The sequence below is a fragment of the Kogia breviceps genome, chromosome 2, assembly GCF_026419965.1.
Source record: "Kogia breviceps isolate mKogBre1 chromosome 2, mKogBre1 haplotype 1, whole genome shotgun sequence".
Classification (NCBI taxonomy): Eukaryota; Metazoa; Chordata; class Mammalia; order Artiodactyla; family Physeteridae; genus Kogia; species Kogia breviceps.
Genome location: NC_081311.1, coordinates 72,461,187 through 72,485,118, shown reverse-complemented (window position 1 = coordinate 72,485,118; position 23,932 = coordinate 72,461,187). Strand labels below are relative to the sequence as shown.

The window sequence follows — 23,932 nt, the reverse complement described above, 5'->3', positions numbered from 1 at the left end:
TGGGTAAGTCTAGCTTAGAAGAATTGAATCAAGATGGAGAGTTGCCATGAACAGCTAATAGCTCTGTTAGGAATTATGTAATATTTGTGCAGAAAATCCCATTAAACATAGATGGCCTATTATGTAAGGGAATTTTAAAAATATTGTGCTGACCTATAAGTGGTAAGCTAGTTATTGACTTAAAATGCTTTACTGCCTGGAAAGCATTACTAACGGAGAGTATTTTCCATTTTCTATTCATCTTTTTCCTCATTATTTCTCTTGGGTCAGACTGTTTGGATATAATGAACACATTAACAGTCCCCACCCTTGAATGCTCTTTAGAAAAACACAAAGTGTTTATTGATTCTTTATGGGTTTTTATACCTAATGAAAGCTAGTTAGAATCAACAACCTTAACAGCAATGTGTTGCATTCTCCCTGCTGCTAAAAAACGGCAGGGAAACGTTTTTTAAGCAGCAGCATCATGCTGCAAGCTAGAAGACAAGGAGCACCTTCCAACAGTAAGGTCTGCTAAGTTACTGCGTTTATACCCTTTCCTTAATCCCTATTATGAAGATCACACAATTGAAGAATATCTCTGTATAATGGAGACGGTTGCTATCTCTAGCGCGGTTACACAAAGCAGGATGCCATCTGTTAGAATAATGTTGGAACCTCTAATTTTAAAATTGTTCAGAGCCCCTGATTACTTTCCTATTTATTTAAAATATATATTCAAAAACCTAATGCTTCAAGCTTCATACTAAGGCTTTGGTGATATGTTCTATAAAAACATGTCACTGTACTTTTCTCTCTGCTTGTCGGGTAGTGGCTCTTACAAGGGAACAAAGGAAACCTCTAATATTGAATCCAAGACATTCAGAACTTAAAGGAAACAGATTGACAAAAATAGTTCATCAACTGTATTTATTGTGAGTTCTGGTACATGGAGTAGATACTCGGACTCCATTACGGTAATAGAGGGTTTGCATTTCAGAGAGTGCTTCTATTTGCTAGCACCTTGGTCTTGATTTTTCAGGAAGTTTGAGAACTTTCACCCTGAGCCCTTTTTAGGCAACTTGTGACCCCAGAGGCATGACAGACAGGAGCTCAGTTATCAAAGAACTTAGAAAGTTGGAAAATATCGGTTGCGATCCAGGGGGCTTATCATGCTGCTGAGTATGGGTTCTGGCTGAACAGAAACCATAGGAAGCTGATTTGTCAGGTGTCTGAAGGGAGACTCTCTCTAAAAGCTCAGTTCTTCTAGGCCATTTGGTTTAAGTATGTTTCACTTATGAGCCGAGAGATGGAGGGGTTGCAGACAGAGAGGGAGGGGACTTCTATTCTTTGGCAAACAGCCTCAGATCCAGAAGGCACCTCAGCAGTTGGCTCACTGTCATTCAGACCTTGAGGATAGCAGAACTGGGATAGAATCCCAGCCCGGTGCCCTTTCAGCCCAGGGTGTTGTCTTTGTGTTATGGTGCCTACCTTCAGGAGATGTCATTCTATTTCATCTCTCTGAGCAGATCTAAACCACTTTCCCCAAGAGCTCCAGCCACAGAGTTTTCCACAGTACAGAGCTGGGGCTGTAACTACCAGTTCGACTTTTTGACTTTGATGCCAACAATCTCTCCTCCCTCTCCTACATATTTTATTTTATCAATATAACTCCTCTTCTACTTTCCTTTCCTGGTAGTTAAGGAATAGTCCATAGAAATGAATAAAGTCAGTTGGAGAAAGAGCTCAAGGTACTATATTTTTTTCCAAGGTACCACTTTTAATCCCTTTGTTCTCAAGTTCTAGGGGTAATGATTTCAAAATTTATGAGAACACACAGGTTCTTTCCCTCCTGGCTGCAACGGTGACTCCCCACTGCTTGGTTGGCCAGTCCCATTGCTGAAACTCTCTCTGTTTTGCTTTCTTCATCTCTCAGATAGAGATAATACTGTCTATCTCAGTAGAATGGCAAGGAATTTAACTGATAATCGTCCAAAATTTTTTCCTTTCTTGGCTGGGCGTCATAATACCCCTGTAGATGAGGGTCGGCTTATAGCTTGAAGAAAACGACAGCATCACCTGACAGTGCCCCAAAGAAACGTATTCTGAACAAAATGCATTTTCTTACCCTCTAAAGACTTCTTCTCACAAAGGCTGTTATGTTTCACAGCCCTGCAGGTTGTGCAGTTGAATCTCCTAACGCGACAGCTGGCTCTTCTGATGTACAGATGTCGCAGGAGCCAGCCTGGTGGCAGAATGAGGGGAGCAGGGTCTTGGGGACGTGTAGGGATCCCCAGTAAATGCCCTTTTCCAGGTGCTGGGATGGCTTAGGTGCTGGGCGGTCCATCACCAACCGAGGCAGAGCTGCCTCCAAGGCGGGAATGTTCCCAACAATTCTTAGCTGCAGATGTCGAGGTGCTGAAATATTGCAGTGTACACGTGCGTTTTTATTTTCCTAATATTCCTTGCTTCTCTGCTGTTGTATATGTCTTCCCCTCGACACTCAGCCACATTGGTTCTTGTTGCTCATTTGGCATTGCTGGCTTCATAAATATAAATTTTATGGTTTATTTCCTTGACTCTATCTTAAATGCTTCCCACTCTGTCAGTTTCCCATGCATTTTTGAGCTGCAGCCAGTTTTCTTTAACAAGCTGTAAGTTCCTTCACAGTCTGTTAAAAACCGCTCTTTCTTTACTGCCGTCCTGTAGACTCTTATCAATATTTCACATCTTGTGATCACCAAGTTGCCCAAGAATAGCACGTGCAGTTAAATTGAGGGGGATAAAATTACAAGATCTATCAATCTTCATGCTTCACGAGGTCAGGAGGTCATTAACCGAGGTCAGGAGAAACTTGCCCCTGGCAGCGAGCTCCTTCAGAATCGGTGCATCATGGGATCATTTACAAATTAGTCTCATTATATTTAGGAGCATCTGGTATGAACCTCTTGTCACAATCATGATTCTGGGAAGGCAATTAATAGGTTCTTATGAATTCTCAGTAACCTCCAGCCTCATTTAAAAAAGAAATTTGGATGAATTTCAGCTATTTTTTCCAAAACCCCCCCCCCCTTTTTTTCTTTTAGCCTCTCCACAGTTGTTAATCCAGTGGCCAAGGACTGCATCCTGCATCGTGGGTCTCGCTGTAATTCTGTAATAATGTCAGCTAACACAGGGTGACAGCACCGTGACTTGACTTTTGGCTGTGTATATCCTATGCCTTCGTGCTCATTACTGGTGAGAGTCACGGAATGCCAGGGTCAGAGAGAGCAGAGGTCACCTTCTCCAGCATTTGCCAAAACCTGTTCGGTGGAGGACCACTTTTGTGTGACGCTGTATGGTGCAGCTCGCAGGGGAAAGGGTTGCTGGTCACGTCCTTGGGTCATACCATTCTCTTAGACTTCAGATTCCAGTTGGGTTGGGTCAGTGGGGTGGTCTGAGTAGGAGTGAGCTGGGGTATTTATTCCTCTATCTCTTCCTGGCCTGGGTCGCCGCAGGCTATCTGCACTCCTCCGAAGGCCGCAACTCCTTGTCAGGTGGCCTGCTCCATACACCCACTCCCCACAGCTAATTGTTCTGGAATCTGGTTCTGGGAACCACTGGCTCCTCTTGACTTTCATGTCTAGTGGTAGTAACCACACCCCACTATTGCTACTTCTGCAATACTGTACCATCCCCCCCCAGCTTTTTTTTTGTTGTTATCTTAGACCCTGCCCATAGTTTTATAAACAATTACCTTATTAAATTCTCTTCAAATTACCGAGTTTGAGTGTCCCATCTGTTTCTTGCCATGACCCTGACTGATACAGACTGGCCTTTGCCCAGGCAGAGTGGTGGCATGGCTTTGTGGCATACTCTGAGAGTAAACGGACCCTGCAGGTAAGAAACTTTTCTTCTTTTGAGTGCTGGAATGGAAACTAGGTATAGGGACCTCTGATCTCGGGCAAGACCTGGTCATTGGGAGTAGGAATTTCTACCCAGCATAACTCTGGACTAGTGGCTGTTCAGTTTAGAAGCTCAGATAATTATGTAATAACGCTTTGAAAAGTAAGACTTTATAGTCTTAGCATCGTTCTGAGGTGGAGAAAAATAATTGGGGACCTAATTGTCTTTGTAGCACCAAACTTTTAGATAGGCTGTACATAAAAGTTAGAATCTATGGCGGAAACATACAGTTCAAGAGGGTAGGGGCTGCAGGATTGGCTCCCATCCTCCCTAGCCTTCTTACTTCTAGATTTGAATTTTACCAGTTGCTTGGTGCATGTCCGGGCAGCTACTGGCAGTTGACATAGAATGCTATATCATGACTCTTACCATTTTCAAGGAGATGGATATCTGAAAGGTCTTGAGATTGGACTCATCCCACATTCATGGAATATATGAGAAGCACTTTCTCTAGTAAACCTGATCCGGAACCTCTTTTCCTGATCCTGCACCTGGATATAGCTTCATTTTAGCCTGAAAGTTGTCCCAATTAGGCTATTTGTCCAGACTGTGTACATAGAGATTTCTTTAATATTCATTCATTCATTCATTCATTCATTCAGTGACTCTTTATTGGCTTCTATGAGGCAGGTAGTGTACTTAGTGAGCCAGACAGACAATGCTTTTGTGGAGAATGTGGTAGTGGGAAAGTCTGATAGAAACCAGCAAGAAATGAAAACAATGACAAATCGTGATGCATGCTATGAAAGATGTTAGCAAGAAAGAGAGAGAGAGAGAGAGAGAGAGAATGACAAGGAAGAGACACTTAAATTTTGAGGAGGTGCAGGTACGGCCTCCTAAGTCCATGGCATTTGGGCTCAGAGGGGAATGATGAGAAGGCGGCAGCAGGGAAGAATTCTGTAGGCAAAGAAAACGTGTCCAAAGACACAGGCTGTCAAGAGCCTTGGAGGGACTGAAGGATGAGAAAACAGCAGATGTATGGAGTGTAGGCAGCAAATGGTATGGGCTGGAGTGGTGGTAGTGAAGACCAGGGGCCCCACTGGGTTTGAATCCTAGTTCCAGGACCTACTAACTCTATGACCTTGGGAAAGTCGCTTAACCTCTCTGTGCGCAATTTCCACATCTGTATAATGGGGATAAGAATTGTACCTACTATTCTTAATATTAATTAAGTTTATTAAGTTAGTATTTGTAAAATCCTTAGGATTTGGCACATAGTAAGTGTTCTCATTATGTAGCCAGTGCTCTTAATGGGAGACTGCGTAGAGACAGACGGGAAGATACACAGGCCCGGAACATGCATAGGATTTCATCCAGAGAAATAAGCCACAGCTTAGATGTTAAAAAAAATAAAACATAACAGAACACCTCTTTTTCAAAACATATCATAAACTTATGACCGATGATGAAATGTGTAGTGTATAAACTCTACTGGATTTATTTTTTTTTATAATGTAACAATGCAACCTTATATTCGTTTTTTCTTTTTTTAAATTTATTTTGTTTATTTTTATTTTCGGCTGTGTTGGGTCTTCGTTGCTGCACGCGGGCTTTCTCTAGTTGCAGCAAGCAGGGGCTACTCTTCGTTGTGGTGAGCGGGCTTCTCATTGCGGTGGCTTCTCTTGTTGCAGAGCATGGGCTCTAGGTATGCAGGCTTCAGCAGTTGTGGCATGAAGGCTCAGTAGTTGTGGCGCACAGGCTTAGTTGCTCCGCGGCACGTGGGATCTTCCTGGACCAGGGCTCGAACCTGTGTCCCCTGCATTGGCAGGTGGATTCTTAACCACTGCACCACCAGGGAAGCACGACTGGATTTATTTTTAAAGACAAATGATGTCTTATGGTCTTTGGAATTCATCATGGACAAATAGGGCCCTCTTCATCCTCTCCCAGCCAGTACTCCATTCTGGTATATATAGATCATTTTTCTCAAGGAGATTTGAAAGTACAGAAGTATGAGGTACTATCGATTATTGTATTAAGTGTACCATGCCTGTCATTTTATCCTGCTTTTATACCTTATCAGAATTTAAAACTATTTTTAGCCCCACATGGGCATAATTACATGGGATCTAAAAGGGTCATGGAAAGAATAATGCTGGACAAAAATCTCAGGTGCTTATTGTCACTGTATTCCAGTAGAGTTCACTGCAAACGTTTTATGTAAGTCCTTCTGGAATGCCACTTGTTAGTGTATTTTATTTTCTAATTTTCCCCATATTTTGAAAGGAGAAAAACCACGTATCATTTTCATATGTGTCTCTACTTACAAAACTGGAATACAAAATGGTGAGGGAGACAGAAAGATAGAAAAAGTGTCCTTAAGCCATATGTTCAAAAATCTGCTCTAGAGAGATGGAGGAACCAGAATAAATATTTTGGTAAGACCTCCAAATGTGGTTGCACACCAGAAGTTTTCCAAAGCCTCTCATTTTTCTTGGTATGCTTTCTGCACACAGTTCGAAAGAAGTTATTCTCCTGACTGCAAAATTACCTCTTTGGAATAGATTTCAGAATTGGTGTATGTTCAGGCAGGCTGCCCACTCCTAGTTCAGAACTTGGTATGAATAGTTTAGAATTTCAAATATGACACCCTTTCCAGTCTTGGCCAAGAGAACTGGCCCTTTAAAGGCCCTTGACCAGAAAAGCCAATTGGAATAAAGTTGAAACAATGCCTTTTACTATCTTGCATTTTGAAAATGCACGTTCAAAACAGTAGATGTCAGAGCTATTCTGGGTTGGCAGGAACCTGCCTGCCTTTCTCAGTAGTTTTTAGAAGAATGGGGGCAAAATGTGAGAGATTAAGTAACATGTTGCATACTGCCAAGATGCTTAACCTTTGCACACAGGCAGCCAGGACGCAGGGTAGTAACTGGCTGGGTAGAGCAGAAGGGTTATAAGGTTGTATTCCTTGACACGTTCTAATCTTCCCCTGCCTTTTTTTTTTTTTTTTTTTTTTTTTTTTTGCGGTACGCGGGCCTCTCACTGCTGTGGCCTCTCCTGTTGCGGAGCACAGGCTCTGGACGCGCAGGCTCAGCGGCCATGGCTCATGGGCCCAGCTGCTCCACGGCATGTGGGATCTTCCCGAACCGGGGCACAAACCCGTGTCCCCTGCATCGGCAGGCGGACTCTCAACCACTGCACCACCAGGGAAGCCCATATCTGAAACGTTTTTAATTTTCTGTGAGTGAATATAATGTCCTAGTGACTCACATTTTAGCTTTTTAAATAGTGTTTTATTTTAGGGTGGCAAACTCTCCCAGCTTGCCTGGGACTGAGGGGTTTCCCAGGGCATGGAACTTCTGGTGTTAAAATCAGGACAACCAGGATAGCTGGTCACCCTACTGATACCATGATATCAGGATTTTTTCACATCCTTTCCCCTCCAGTCTTCCTTCCTTCCTTCCCAGAGTTGCTGGGAAGCGGTCTTGACTTACTTCCATATCTGTTAAGATGGGGAAACTTTTAGCAGGTGTTCTCTCTTGTCCCCTCAGGCGGTGCTCTGTTAGGTCAGTGGAATTTGAGAATCATTATACTTTACACTTTTCACAGCAGTTTCACATTCCCTGTATCCTTTGACTTTCACAAGAATTCAGACAGGCACCAAAGGCAAATTGTAGCCCCACTTGACCAATAAGAAAGCAGGAGCTCAGAAAGGTTTCTGGTAACTTCCTGGGAAGTTACTTCCTGGGAAGTAACTTGATGTGTGTTACCGCACAGCTAGACTTGACCCCAGGCCTGACATTAAAAGCAGTGGTCCTTTCAGTTCACAATGCCAAGTGTTCTGAATTTTTGTCATCATGGACAGCTGGAGAATAGTCTAAGGATAAGAGTCAGAGCTATTCTTGGGCTTGGTAAACTGCGTCATGGAAAAGAACATTAGCCTAATAGTCATGGGACTTGGAGTATGTTCTAAGCTCTGGCCTTATAAGCACAGAGTCCTTGGACAGGTTTTCGTCAATCTGGGCCTCATTTCCTCATAGTGAAATGATGCGATTGGACTAGATGCACTCTAAGTTTTTCTAGTTCTAAATTACATCCTGTCTCTTCTTTCCTGTCTCCTGCTCCCTTTTGGATCTTCTTGAAAAATCCTTTGAAGGTATTTTACCTGGATATAAACTTGGAGGATGATGGGAAACCCACAGCTGGCTGGCAGCGACGTTGCATTGGTTCATGTCCACATCAGGTCTATTGAACACCTGCTATGTGTCCCAGATCTGTCCCTTTTGGGGGATAACTCTGGTAGGAGGTTTTAGCTCATTGACCTCTCAGTCATACCTTTTAGCTTGGTGAGCAATCATGTTGAGGTATTAGAAGGAAAGAGAAACAGAGAAGTTGGTCACACAAACCAGGAGAGCAACTGCCTTCAAGGTTCATGTCCTTAGATATGTGAGTTGAAAACTGCAAATTCAGGCTAGATAGTCCATCTAGAATATAAGGTCTGAATTCTAGGTGAACTGGGGTTTGTCTGTGTTCCTTAGAGCTAAACATAATCCTACTGATAATCCAATGAGTCTTCCAACACATTGCCAGGAACCTGTCACTCTCTGAGCAAAGCTTGTACTATGGACATATTGGTCTACAACATGATGTAATACTTGATCTTTAGATCTGTGCACATGAGCTAAGATAATGCTTAAAGGTTTTTCTAAAGGAGAGTTTACAGAGCTCTAGAAATGGGGAATTGGGACAATTGCCATCTCACTTCCGTTCTGGGGCATCAGTAAAAGGAGGCAGGGCAGTGACTCAGGGAAGGATACATAAGCTCCCTGGAAGCTTATGTATAGTCTGTCCAATTCAACCCTAATAATGACAAGATAAAGGAATGGGGAAGGGGGAAGTTAGGGTCCCTCTTTACAGCATCTCCTGCGATGGCTCTTGATGTTCATTTTAAAGGACTTCTCAGTTACAACCCCTTCAATACACTGCATGTAAATTAAATACCTCTTTTCCCTCCTAAATCTCACCCCTGATTCAATGCTTGCCGAAAAGTTTGCAGTAGTTTGGAAAGACACTTGTGGGTGATGGATTGCCTGTGATTTAGATTTGAAAATAAATATGAAAAGTGAGGGACTTCCCTGGTGACTCAGTGGTTGAGACTCCACCTGCCAATGCAGAGGTCACGGGTTCGAGCCCTGGTCCGGGAAGATCCCACATCCTGTGGAGCAGCTAAGCCCGTGCGCCACAGTTGCTGAGCCTGAGCTCTAGAGCCCGTGAGCCACAACTACTGAGGCTGTGTGCCACAACTACTGAAGCCCACGCTCCTAGAGCCCACGCTCCACAACACGAGAAGCCACCACAATGAGAAGTGCGCGCACCGCAACGAAGTGTCCTGTGCTCGCCGCAACTAGAGAAAGCCTGTGTGCAGCAACAAAGACCCAACACAGCCAAAATAAAAAATAAAAAAAGAAATATGAAAAGTGGTTTGGTGGATAGACAGAAGGTTGGGTCAGGCATTTTGAATGGAGTGGGTGTCTTGGGGATGAAGGAGTTCACTCACTTCCCTAACAGAGAACAATCTGCTTATTGGGACAAGTCTCACAATTAGACAAGAGAAGAGACATCCCATCTTTTACCCCGAACCCATTTGGATTTGGTTGGTTATTGCTATAGCTGATTCAAATTCTCAGAAACAGAATCAGTAGTAACCAGGGAATACTGTTTGTGTTTCATCAGTATGTAGGTATAAAAATGTGTGAGGTTGTATCTCCATGCCATTCCCTGCCCACTCTCCCTCCCAATAATTTCACGGTGTACAAATCTCTCCTCCAGTGGCTCAGATTGAGATCCTTGTGAAGCAGCAAACCATTTCCCAGGAGCAGGGCTTAGCATTTCATGTTATAACCTGAAGGGGACGTCCTTTAAAACCTTCAGCCTGTGTACTCTGTTTTTGGAAAAAGAGCTGCAGTGTGAAGGCTGAAGCTGCTGTTCTTTGAATGTATTTGGAGGTTCCGTTTGGAATCTCAAATAAACCAGTGGTTCTGCTTTCAGGAACTGTTTTAGTTTATGAACTTGGAGATATTTTATTTCATAGAAGGAGTCATTCTAGAGCGAAAAGGGTTCAGACTAAAGAAAGGTTTCCAATTTTGCCATTACCCCAATGATATCTTATGGAGAATAGATTTAGTTGAGACTCAGAATGAGGAGATTCTAATTTACAGAAACATTATCAGTTATGTTGCAGAATGAAGGATAAGGGGTCATCATTTAACCCGTGTGTGCCCAAGGATCTTGGCAGCCTCAGACTCCCTACGCCTTAGCTTTTCCAGGATAGGAGTGCAGTGTAACTCTTCTAAAGCGTGATCAGACCGAGAATTGTATAGTATTCATTGGTTGAGAGGCTGCCACGAGCTTCTGGGATGGGTACGTGCTCCAGATCCTCTGATTTAACCCTCACGACAACCCTAAGGACAGGTACTTTTTTTTACCCTTTTTTCATATAAAGAAATGGAGACTTAGAGCGTGTCAAGGTTGTGTAGTTCAAGATCATACAGCTGTAAGTGGTGAAGCTGAGATGATGCCAGCCCAGATCTCTTTGCCTCCCAGATCTGCACTGTTCAGCTGTCTCTGTAAAGCCATTTGAACCACAAACAAAAGGCCTTGCTAGGCGTCTAACAAAGGTAATGAATAAGACAAAAAAATGTTCAATAATTAAGAGGAAGAGAGGGAAGGGAAAGGAATTAAGAATTTCTTCCTTCCTTTCTCAAAATGGACAATGTTTTCTAGATGCCTGAGAGCAAACTTGTGTCTCCCGTTTGTCAAATAGTTGATGGTGGTGATTGCATTTCTCCAAACTCACTTCTTCTGTGAGCCACTGAGCAATAAAGAGCAGCCCAGAGAAGAGTGGCAAAGACATCACACATCTGCTGGGAAATCTTTCTGGCTTCCTCTGTGTACTTTGGGTGAAGATGTCTGAGGAGACCAGAGGGAAAGAGGCTTGAATCTCAGGTGTGAAGACGGGAGCTCCAGTGCCCACTCTGTCTTACACACTATACATCCTCAGGCAGCCCCCTCCAACCTTCTGGGTTTTCGTGTCTTCATCTGTATAATAAACACTTTGTTACAATTTTATAAAGAGAGAGTCATTGGGAAGATTAAATGGAGTGATGATGTATGTGACAGTTCCTAAAACAATGGTTGGTACTCAGTAAATCCATTATGGAGCCTAAATAACACTTCTGGTAAATGTTGTGTTGTAAGTGTAAGTATTTTAATGTTCGTACATCCCGAGTCGGCATCCGCCTCAGGGTTTGGGGGTTTGCTCTTTCTTCCTCCTGGGCCGTTCTTCTCCCAGATATGTGTCTGGCTGCCATGTCTCATCATTCAGGTCTCAGCTTAAATGTCGCCTTGTTTTAAAGATCTTCCCTGACCACCTTATCTAAAGAAAAACATTCTAGCAAAATTTCTTATTTTATTATCTTCATAGCACTGTTACCTAAATTACTTGCTTGTTTATTCTTCTCTGCCTTCCTTAGAGTTCAAGTTCCTTAAGATTGGGGATTGCTAAGCAACCAGGACCTAGGCCAGTGCTGTCTAATAGTAATAGAATGCAACACATACGTGACTTGTAGTTTTCTGATAGCCACATTAGGAACGGGAAAGAGAGATGAGTAAAATTAGTTTTGATAATACATTTTATCTAATCCAGTGTATCCCCAATATTATCATATCCAACGCAATCAATATAAAAATTATTAAGGAGATATTTTGCATTCTTTTTTTTCATACTGCATCTCAGTAATCTGATGCGTCTTTGACACTTACAGCACTTCTCAACTGCTCTGTAGTCACATGTGCCTCAGCGCTGCAGTGTTGGACGTATCAGGCTGAGAAAAATAGCATGCCCAGGTATTCAGCATTTGCTGAACAGTATGTGTGGTTTTCTGTATTTATGTGAATTGCTCCAAGACCTTTGTTTCTAAATCAAGCAACTTTAAAACTAGAACTTTATTTTACTTATTTATTTATTTATTTATATTTTATTGAGGTATAGTTGATTTACAATTTACAATAGCTGGAGAGATATACCATGTTCTTGGGTTGAAAGAATCAATATTGTCAAAATGACTGTACTGGGCTTCCCTGGTGGTGCAGTGGTTGAGAGTCTGCCTGCTGATGCAGGGAACACGGGTTCGTGCTCTGGTCTGGGAGGATCCCACATGCCGCGGAGCGGCTGGGCCCGTGAGCCATGGCCACTGAGCTTGGGCGTCCGAAGCCTGTGCTCCACAACGGGAGAGGCCACAACAGGGAGAGGCCTGCATACCAAAAAAAAAAAAAAAAAAAAAAAAGACTGTACTACCCAGAGCAATCTACAAATTCAGTGCAATCCCTATCAAACTACCAATGGCGTATTTCAGAGAATTAGAAAAAATTTTTTACAATTTGTATGGAAACACAGAAGACCCTGAATAGCCAAAGTAATCCTGAGAAAGAAAAACAGAGCTGGAGGAATCAGACTCCTTGACTTCAGACTATACTACAAAGCTACAGTAATCAAGACAGTATGGTACTGGCACAAAACCAGAAATATAGATGAATGGTACAGGATAGAGATCCCAGAGATAAACCCACACACCTATGATCAATTATTCCATGACAAAGGAGGCAAGGATATACAATGAAGAAAAGACAGTCTCTTCAATAAGTGGTGCTGGGAAAACTGGACAGCTACATGTAAAAGAATGAAATTAGAACACTCCCTAACACCATACACAAAAATAAACTCAAAATGGATTCGAGACCTAAATGTAAGACCAGACACTATAAAACTCTTAGAGGAAAACATAGGAAGAACACTCTTTGACATAAATCACAGCAAGATCTTTTTTGATCCACCTACTAGAGTAATGGAAATAAAAACAAAAATAAACAAATGGGACCTAATGAAACTTCAAAGCTTTTGCACAACAAAGGAAACCATAAACAAGGCAAAAAGACAACCCTCAGAATGGGAGAAAATATTCGCAAATGAATCAACGGACAAAGGATTAATCTCCAAAATTTATAAACTGTTCAATATCAAAAAAACAAACAACCCAATCCAAAAATGGGCCAAAGACCTAAACAGACATTTCTCCAAAGAAGACATACAGATGGCCAAGAAGCACATGAAAAGCTGCTCAACATCACTAATTATTAGAGAAATGCAAATCAAAAGTACCATGAGGTATCACCTCACACCAGTTAGATTGGGCATTGTCAGAAAATCTACAAACAACAAATGCTGGAGAGGGTTTGGAGGAAAGGGAACCCTCTTGCACTGTTGGTGGGAATGTAAATTGATGCAGCCACTACGGAGAACAGTATGGAGGTTCCTTAAAAAACTAAACATAGAATTACCATATGATCCAGCAATCCCACTACTGGGCATATACCCTGATAAAAACATAATTCAAAAAGACACATGTGGGGCTTCCTTGCTGATGCAGTGGTTAAGAATCCACCTGCCATTGCAGGGGACACGGGTTCAAGCCATGGTCCAGGAAGATCCCACATGCCGTGGAACACCTAAGCCCGGGCGCCACAACTACTGAGCCTGTGCTCTAGAGCCCATGAGCCACAACTGCTGAGCCCGCGTGCCACAACTACTGAAGCCCACACACCTAAAGCCCACGCTCTGCAACAAGAGAAGCCACGGCAACGACAAGACCACGTGCTGCAGCGAAGAGTGGTCCCCACTTACCACAACTAGAGAAAGCCTGCATGCAGCAACAAAGACCCAACACAGCAGAAAAAAAAAAAAAAAGACACATGTACCCCAGTGTTCACTGCAGCACTATTTACAATAACCAGGACATGGAAACAACCTAAATGTCCATCGACTGATGAATGGATAAAGAAGATGTGGTACATATATACAGTGGAATTTTACTCAGCCATGAAAAGGAATGAAATAGGGTCATTTGTAGAGATGTGGATGCACCTCTGTTCTGTCATACTGAGTGAAGTAAGTCAGAAAGAGAGAAACAGATATCATGTATTAATGCATATATGTGGAATCTAGAAAAATAATACAGCTGAACCTATTTCCAGGGCAGGAATAGAGACGCAGATGTAGAGAATGGACATGTGGACACAGTGGGGGCAAGGGGAGGGTGGGATGAATTGGGCGATTAGGTCTGACATCAATACACTACCATATGTAAAATAGAGAGCTAGCGGGAACCTGCGGTATAGCTTTGTGATGACTTAGTTGGGTGGGATGGGGGAAGGGGTGAGAGGGAGACCCAAGAAGGGGGGATAAATGTATACAGGTAGCTGATCCACTTCGTTGTACAGCAGAAACTAACACAACATCGTAAATCAGTTTTACTCCAATGAAAAAGAAGACCTTTGTTTTTAAATCAAGGAACTCTAAAACTAGAACTTTATTTGTTTATTTTTATTGAGGTGTAGTTGATTTCCAATGTTCTGTTAATTACTGCTGTACAGCAAAGTGATTCAGTTACACATATATATTCTTTTTTTAATATTCTTTTCCATTATGGTTTATCATAGGATATTGAATATAGTTGTCTGTGCTATACAGTAGGACCTTGTTGTTTGTCAATTCTGTATATAAAAGGCCATATCTGCTAACCCAACCTCCCACTCCATCCCACCCTCAACCCCTCCCCCTTGGCAACCACCAACCAGTCTGTTCTCTATGTCTGTGATTCTGTTTCGTAGATATGTTTATTTGTGTCCTAGTTTAGATTCCCTGTATAAGTGATATCATATGGTGTTTGTCTTTCTCTTTCTGACTTACTTCACTTAGTTTTATAATCTCTAGGTTCATCCATGTTGCTGCAAATGGCATTATTTCATTCTTTTTTATGGCTGAGTAATATTCCATGGCATATATAATACTATATCTTCTTTATCCATTCATCTGTTGATGGACATGTAGGTTGCTTCCATGTCTTGGCTATTGTAAATAGTGCTGCTCTGAACATAGGGGTGCGTGTGTCTTTTTGAATTATAAAAACTAGAATTTTAGAGATCACTTACTCCCTCGCATTATAGGTCAGGAAACGTTGACCCTGAGAAGGGAATGCTACTTACTACATTGTCTTACCCAAGGTTGTAAGACAGTGCAAGAGCCAGGCCTGGAACTCTTGTTCTTTTATTTTAAAGTAAGTGTTCTTTGCAGTATTCACACTGATCTAAAGATTTTCACTCTCTGTGATATATACCACATCATTTTATTTCTGAACATGCCAAACAATTATATACAATCCTCCTTGACATAAATAGGTGTAATTTCCAGAGTCTGACATCAAACAAGTGATCAAATTTTAGGTAGCATTGTTATGAGAAGTCTTCATTCATACCTTGCTTAATTAAATCATTTCATCTCGATCACTCTGAAAACTTCTTTAGAACTTCAGCTTTAGCTGAAAACACCGAACTATTCATTTTCTTTCCAGGATTTTACAACCCAAAATGTTAAAAATTCAGATGCCACCCACACACCTGCAGAGCACGTGGCCACCTTACTCTCATTTCTTCCTCTCTTGAATCCCTAGAAAGTAGGCGAGCAGCTGCTTGTAAGATGGCATAATATTGATTAACGGTGTCTACAGGAAATCAGCCCAAGACAGTTAATTTTTACAGTGCCAGTCCTGTAGTTTCAAGCATTCTATTAAAATTATGCATTGTTAATTAATACTGCTGGGAATTAGGAGCAAAGACCAGTTTGCCAAAAAACGAAAGCAGGACACAACTCTGTTGCATATTCATATTGACTTTGTACTTAATAATCCAGTGGGGAGGGGAAAATCAGCGCTCTGATCTATCAAACCCATTATAGATGAAAAATTATTTCCCCTTTCCTTTTATTTTTAAGCCATGAACATTAGCTATTGTGTTCTCAGATAATGAATTGTCTGTCACTTCTGCCGACAGACACGGGGCATACTTTGTCTTCCACTTTTGAACCTCCAGGGGCAAATAAAACAGGCCCTGTGCTGCAGTGTGTTTGCTGATTGCGTTCTCTCTTGGTATCTGTTTGCATCTCCAGGGCACCAGCGTATGTGGCATCACTGCCATCTTCCCCATGCAGTGTCCAGGGAGTGAGGCCGAAGGGAGATGTCCACAGCTGCTGTGCACATGTCCAAGGCACCAATGAAAATGTGGTATGGAAAGGATCACATTGGATGTGGATCCTAGGAATGTGAATTTCCTTGCCATAGAGAAAACTCATCATTCTTTATTTTAAAGCCTTCATTTTAGTAGCTCCAGCAAACAAGGGAGAAATAATCTGTTAAAAATGGGGGAAGTGGATTAAAATCCTGGATGTTACTGCTGAACGAAAAAATTTTGAATTTCGAGTCGGGCATTTCAGTTCTGTTTCAGATTCCAAGCTTTGCTTTTACATTTGAAAGTTGTTAATGGCTCATCGTTCATTGGTTCTTTATTTGAGAGGAGGCCTCTGGCCTCAGTGAGATTGAAAATAGGGTGAAGTTGGATGAGAATTGTAACTGATGGGAAATCACCTGACGATTTAGTGTGTTTGCTCAGAAGATGTTCAGAGTGGAGTTAAGACCTCAGGCTGTGGAGACTAGTAGACAGGAGCCCCACCCCTTGCCAGCTGTCTGCTCTTGGGCAAAAGGTGTGTTCTCTTTAAGCTCAGTTTCTTTTTTTTGTAAAATTGAGGTCATCTTAGACCCTATCTTAAATGGTTGTTGGGAAGGTAAATGAGAAAATACATATGAAACTTCTGGTATGTTCTAAATGTCCAGTAAACACTAGTGACTGTCATTATTGCCCTTCTGGGTAAGTAAAAGTGCCTTTATCTCAGAGTAAAGCAACTGATGTCTGTGCACTGAAATAACTATATATTTTTGATATATTACTAAGCATTGCAGGCCTTTTGCCATTTTTCATTTTCTTAATTGAATTTATTTTTAGTACTTATATATAACTGAGTCTTGAATGTGCACAATATTTGAACATAGTAAAGCCATCTTTTAAAATCATGTAAAATATGGCCTTCCAGTGACTCTTTGGCTTTCCCATCTGCAAATTTCTGAGATTATTTTTAAAGAAACTGTGTTGTGATTCTATGTCATCTGAGAACGACAGCCCTAATATAATTGCAGTGTAAGGGTCAAGGCAGAATGTCACAAATTTGTTGTTGTCTGCAGGCTCAGTCTAAGATTCTATCTGCACAATACCATGACAACCAGTTAGAAAGAGAAAATTTTAGTTAATCAGGCAGTTGTTTTAGCTACACGAAGCCAAACAACTGGCCTTCATACTTATTTTCTTCTGCTTCATTGCATTGATGAGATTCAACTTGTAGTTCTGACATCATGTGTGTGACCTAAATCACAGTCTTGTACATTCTTGAAATGGCTTTAATTGACTATTTAAGGAGTATTTGCTCCATTCGAAAGACCTTCCTCTGCACATGTGTATGTGAGGAGAATTGTAATCCAGTGATTATGTGTGCTCAGAGGAGCTCTGCTTCAGTGTTGGAGCTTTAAAGTATTTTTCCCGTGGCTGGATGAGGGTGGGTGATTTTACGTTAGGCTCTCCTGGAGTAGTTGCGCGACAGTGAAAACGTGTTTTGGCGATGGACGTTTGTGCATATTTATTTCTTGTTTTAAGTTCTACCCAGACCTACTCATGACTGTTTGCTATATATTGTGTTCAATAGGAATGCAGGTTGTCAATTAAAATAGGCTCTGCTGAGTCTAAGAGGAGAGACTCTTAGCAAGTCATTTTCCTAAACTTCTGTTTCCTCATCAGTGGAGTGGATTTTTGGTTAGAAGGAAGTGTGACAGTGCAGTGCCTATTTTTATTTTTGTGCTCATACTGATGGCGTCAGCATATAAAACACACACATAAATCTTATTTTCCTATTCATGTCTCCTACTTACCAAAACCTTTTTAAAAAACTCCTTTGTTTGGACTTCCCTGGCGTCCAGTGGTTAAGACTCTGTGCTTCCAATGCAGGGGGCGTGGGTTTGATCCCTGGCCGGGGAACTAAGATCCCACATGCTGCGTGGTGGCACAGACAATAAAAAAAATAAATGATAAGAAAGAAATAAAAAGAATTGAAAAAAAACTCTTTTGTTCAAAGAGGAATGGAAGCTGCTGGCATATAATTTTCGATTAAAAAAAAAGCTCACCTATCTTTCTTGTGCTAGAGGCTTGGGTTCCCAGAAGAATTCCACACGGACCTTCTGATCTTGTGTGAAAGAGCAAATAGGAAAAGTGCCTGGAGATGGGCTGAGGAAGGACGCTTCAGTTTTCTCTCCCCACGTCTCCGGGATTTTGTGGCAATGACAAATGGCAACTCCAAAGTAGTTTACCAAAAGCTTCTTTAAAACAAGCCAAACAGATCCTATTTGATTTGGCTGTTTGCTGTCATTCTTACATGAAAAGAAAGAAATATTTGGCAAGAACAGACTTCAGAATGCTGCCAAAAGGGAGCTTCCAAGAATCAGTGTGTCACTGGGCAGTTGTTCAATCCACCAGGGGAAACATTTCAACTCAGCTTGAAGGGCCCCATTTCTCTGCAAACAGCATCTCCCGTAACAGCTATTTAGATGCACACATGGGTCTTAGGTTGCATGCACACCCTCATGACTGTTTTAACTTTTGATTTTGAAATTATTTCAGACTTACAAAAAAGTTAGCAGAAATAGCATAGCGAGTTCCCGTTACCCTTTTCCCACAATAACACTGTGTATAACCGCTGACAGTTGCATTCTTATTAATTCAGTCCCTATGATGAATTCAATTCCTATTATGCAGTATTTCTACTTGCAATATTATTGGTAATAATATTCTTCATTCTTTTCAGACTCCTATGAGTAGATAGAATGAATATATATTTTTTCATATTTCTGAATGAGAAATAGAGACACAGGTCATAGAGCCAGCAAGGGCTGAGTCAGAACTGAACTTGGTGTCCTTGATTCCTGACCCTGAGGTCTCTTCATCAAAATGCAGTATTTTCTATTAAGAGGTAAATGTAAATAAGTGTTCAAAGTGAAAGAAGTTATTATACATATGTGCTGTGTTCATCACCATTTTGATTGTTGGTGGACTAATAAAATTCTGAGTGTATCCATATCCCCCCACCCAATTTAATCCACCTCTCTTCCTCCAAATATCTCTAGAAACTGTTTCCTGCTTCAAACACCACAGTGCTACCTGGAGTTCCTTTCTTTTCCTTTAACTGTATTTTTGCAAAAATTCCTTATTAATTTCCCTGGCTCCACACTGTTGCCAGAGAAATCTTTCCAAACCACAGATCTAACTAATCATGTCGTTCTCCTGTCTGAACTCTTCAAGGATCCCTTGTCTCTTGTCCTGACACCATCCAGGGCACTAAGCATCCACCATCCTCGCCTCTAATCCACATAGCTCTGTGGAGAAGGCATTTTGTCATTATCTTGACTTGGTAGGTCCATAGGTTGAGATCATGTGGTAGCTAAATGGCAGAGCCAAGATTTGATTTTAAGACCCTGCAGTGCACATCAGATCACCCAGTCTCCCCATGGCCTTTAGGATAAAGCCTAGATTCTTGAGCCAATCGGCTCAGATTCTGGCTTGACTTTAGGTAGTCTTTATAGCAACTTGGTTCCTTGTTCCTTCCTAGCACTTTGGTGGTTAGCTACACCAAACTTCTTATCCTCCTTGCTTTTTCATAGCACTATGCTTGTTCAAGTACAGAACTACTCGTCTCTCTCTGAAATGACTTTCCCTGTCTTCTCTGTATGGCAAGACCTAGTTCATATTCATAAGCAACGTACCAGGGTGAGGAGGGTGGTGGTGGTGACGGGAACGGTCCACCTGGATGTCGGCAGAAGCCAATACATTGTCTGTAGAGAGTTTAGCACGAAACAAAACTGACTAAAAGCCATCTGCTTGCTATTAGTACCATGTGCCAGTAATTGCAAAGAACGTCAGTGACAAAAGGCTCCTCTCTGTGGGGTACTTCTGTGCAAATTCATCACCTCTTTGTTTTTTCAGCTTTATTGAGACATAATTGGTACCTGAATAAACACTGTGTATCTCACTATAACACTGTGTGAGTTCAAGGTTGTTGCCAAATCAACATGTTGATTTGATCCACTTACATATTGGAATATGATTATATCATGGTATCAACACCTCCATCACATCGCATAATTACTAGTTCTTTCTTTCTGGTGAGAACATTTAAGATCTACTCTCTTAGCAACTTTCAAGTATATATATTGTTGTCTATAATCACAATGCTCTGCATTAGATCCCCAGAATCTATTTATCTTATAACTGGAAGTTTATACTCTTTGATCAGCATCTTCTCGTTCCCCTCACCCCGCAGTCCCTGGTAACCAACAATTCTACTCTCTGTTTCTACGAGTTAGGCTGTTTTTTTAGTCTCCATATTTAAGTGATAACCTACAGTATTTGTCTTTCTCTGTCTGACTTAATTCACTTAGGATAATGCCCACAGGATCCAATTATTTTGTTGAAAATAACAGGATTTTGTTTTTTCTCCTGGCTGAATGATGTTCCAGTGTGTGTGTGTGTGTGTGTGTGTGTGTGTGTGTGTGTGTGCGTGCGCTCGCATGTGCAGTTGACCCTTGAACAACACAGGTTTGAACTGTGCAGGTCCATTATACAAGAACTTTTTTCAATAAGTACCGTACCTTTATGTTCATTTTACAGATCTTTAAGTGTGGGGAAAAGTTTGTGTTCCATTAGAGTTCACTGTATGTGGAACCAAAAGAACTAGGGTTTGGGTCCTGAGTTTATCCAACCTGTTTACTGTTTCGGCTTCCTCCTACCCAAGTGAGTCATCTCTCAATTTCTTTGCTTTTGAGACAGAGATAGCAGTATGTGAATTTTTTACTGTGAGTGGTCAGTGCCCCTAATCCCCACATTGTTCAAGGATCAACTGTGTGTGTGTGTGTGTCACATTTCATTAAACTCTTGGTGGACACTTAGGTTGCTTCCATGTTTGACCATTGTGAATAATGCTGCAGTAAACATGGAATGCAGATATCTCTTTGAAATACTGTTTTCATTTCCTTTGGATATATAACCAGAAGTGGGAATGCTGGATCATATGGTAGTTCTGTTTTTAACTTTTTGAGGAACCTCCCTGCTGTTTTCCATAGTGACTGTACCAATTTACATTCCGGCCAACAGCGTACAAGAGTTCCCTTTTCTCCAGATCCTTGTCAGCACTTGTTATTTGTTGTCTTTTGGATAACAGCCTTTCTGACAGGTATGAGGTATTATCTCACTGTGGTTTTGATTTGCGTTTTCCTGAGGATTAGTGATGTTGAGCATCCTTTCATGAACCTCTTGGCCATTTGTATGTCTTCTTTGGAAAAAATGTCTATTTAGTTCTTCTGCCCATTTAAAAATTGTTTATTTTTTTGTTATTGAATTAGATAAGGTCTTTATATATTTTGAATATTAACCCCTTATAAGATATATGGTTTGCAGATATTTTATCCCATTCAATAGGTTTCCTTTTCATTTTGATGACTGAATGCTGTGCAGAACGCTTTTAGCTTCATGTAGTATCACTTTTTAAGTTTTTGCCTTTGTTTCTTGTGTTTTTGGTGTCATATGCAAACTGTCATTGCCAAGACCAATGTCAAGGAACTTCCCCCTATATTTTCTTCTTAAAGTTTTACAATTTCATTCTTATGTTTAAGTCTTCAATCCATTTTTGAGTTAATTTATGTAAGTGGTATAAGAAGGGGTCCAATTTTATTTTTCTGCATGTGGTTATCCATTTTTCCCAACACCATTTGTTGAAGAGACCATCCTTTCCCCATTGAGTGTTCTTGGCTCCCTTGTCAAACATTAGTTGATTATATATGCAGAGATTTATTTCTGGGCTCTCAGTTCTGTTCCATTGGTCTTTGTGTCTATTTTTATGCCAGTGCCCAACAGTTTTGATTACTGTAGCTCTGGAGTATAGTTTGAAATCAGGACGTGTGATGCCTCTGGCTTTATTCCTCTTTCTCAGGATTGCTATGGCCTTTGGGGGTCTTCTGTGGTTTCATACCCATTTGGGGATTGTTTTTTCTCTTTCTGGGAAAAATGCCATTGGAATCTTGAGAGGGTTTGCATTGAATCTATAGCTAACTTAGGGCAGTATGGACGTTTTAACAATATTCCTTCTTCTGATCCCTGAGTACAGGATATCTTTCCATTTCTTTGTAGCTTCTTCAATTTATTTTATCAAAGCTTGTAGTTTTCAGTGTGTAGCCTCTTTCACCTCCTGGTTAAATTTATTCCCAAGTATTTTATTGTTTTTGATGCTATTTTCAGTTGGTTTCTTTATTTCTTTTTCAAATATCTCATTGTTAGTGTATAGAAGTACAACTGATTCCTGTATGCCGATTTTATATTCTGCAACTTTACTCAATGCATTGATTAGTTCTAACAGTTTTTTGGTGAAGTCTTTAGGATTTTCAGTATATAAGATCATATCACCTGCAAATAAAGACTGTTTTTTCTTTTTTTTTTAAACTGACGTATAGTTGATTTAAAATGTTGTTTTAGGGGCTTCCCTGGTGGCGCAGTGGTTGAGAATCCGCCTGCCGATGCAGGGGACACGGGTTCGTGCCCCAGTCTGGGAAGATCCCACATGCCGTGGAGCAGCTGGGCCCGTGAGCCATGGCTGCTGAGCCTGCTCATCCGGAGCCCGTGCTCCGCAATGGGAGAGGCCACAACAGTGAGAGGCCCACCTAGCACCAAAAAAAAAAAAAAAAAAAAAAAATGTCTAAAATGTTGTTTTAGTTTCTGCTGTGTAGCAAAGTGATTTAGTTATGCATATGTATACATTCTTTTTCAGATTCTTTTTCCATATAGGTTATTGAGTAGAGTTCCCTGTGCTATACAGTAGGTCCTTGTTAATTATTTTATATATAGTAGTGTGTATATGTTAATCCCAAGCTCCTAATTTATCCCTTCCCCCACCTTTCCCCTTCCGTAACCATAAGTTTGATTTTGAAGTCTGTGGGTCTGTTTCTGTTTTGTAAATAAGTTCATTTGTATCATCTTTTTAGATTCCACATGTAAGTGATATCATATGATATTTGTCTTTCTCTGTCTGACTTTACTTAGTATGATAATCTCTAGGTCCATCCATGTTGCTGCAAATGGCATTATTTCATTCTTTTTTATGGCTGAGTAATATTCCATTGTATATGTATACCACATCTTCTTTATCCATTCCTCTGTCGATGGACATTTAAGTTGTTTCCATGTCTTGACTATTGTAAATAGTGCAGCTATGAACATAGGGGTGTGTGTATCTTTTTGAATTATACTTTTTTCTGAGTATATGCCCTAGAGTGGGATGGTTGGATCATATGGTAATTCTGTTTTTAGGTTTTTTGATGAACTTCCATATTGTTTTCCATAGTGGCTGCACCACCTTACATCACCACCAACAGTGTAGGATTCCCTTTTCATGCCCTCTCCAGCATTTGTTATTTGTAGATTTTTTAATGATGGCCATTCTGACCAGTGTGAGGTGGTACCTCATTGTAGTTTTGATTTGCATTTCTCTAATAACTAGCAATGTTGAGCATCTTTTCATGTGCCTGTTGGTCATCTGTAAAGACAATTTAATTTCTTCTTTTATCATTTGGTTGCCTTTTATTTCTTTATCTTGCCTGATTGCTCTGGCTAAGACTTACAGTACTCTTGTTGAATAAGTGTGGTGAGAGTGGTCACCCTTGTCTTGATCCTGTTCTTAGAAGAGAAGCTTTCAACCTTTCATTGTTGAGTATGGTGTTAGCTGTGGGCTTGTCATTTATGGCCGTTACTGTGTTGAGGTATTCTCCTTCTAAACCCACTTTGTTGAGAGTTTTAATCCCCTCTTTGTTCTACGGTATTTACTCTCGATCTCTTTTAGAAATGTTATCCTGTCATCTTACCACTGCTTAATTAACGCTTCCCCAGCCAGACCCTGGGCTCCTTGAGGACAGTAACCATGTTGTAGACACCTTTGCATTCTCAGTGCTGAGCACAAGCCCAGAGTAGGTGTCTGAATGAG

The 23,932-nt window shown here is 41.0% G+C and overlaps 1 long non-coding RNA gene across 1 annotated transcript in view; it reads left to right on the top strand.

The window, feature by feature from the left end:
- Positions 1-15,985: 15,985 nt before the first annotated feature.
- LOC136793555 (uncharacterized) overlaps positions 15,986-23,932 on the top strand; it is a 462,713-nt gene continuing 454,766 nt past the window's right edge. Inside the window, exon 1 of the long non-coding RNA XR_010838970.1 lies at positions 15,986-16,037. This is a non-coding gene — a long non-coding RNA (uncharacterized lncRNA). The remainder of the gene's footprint in view (positions 16,038-23,932) is intronic.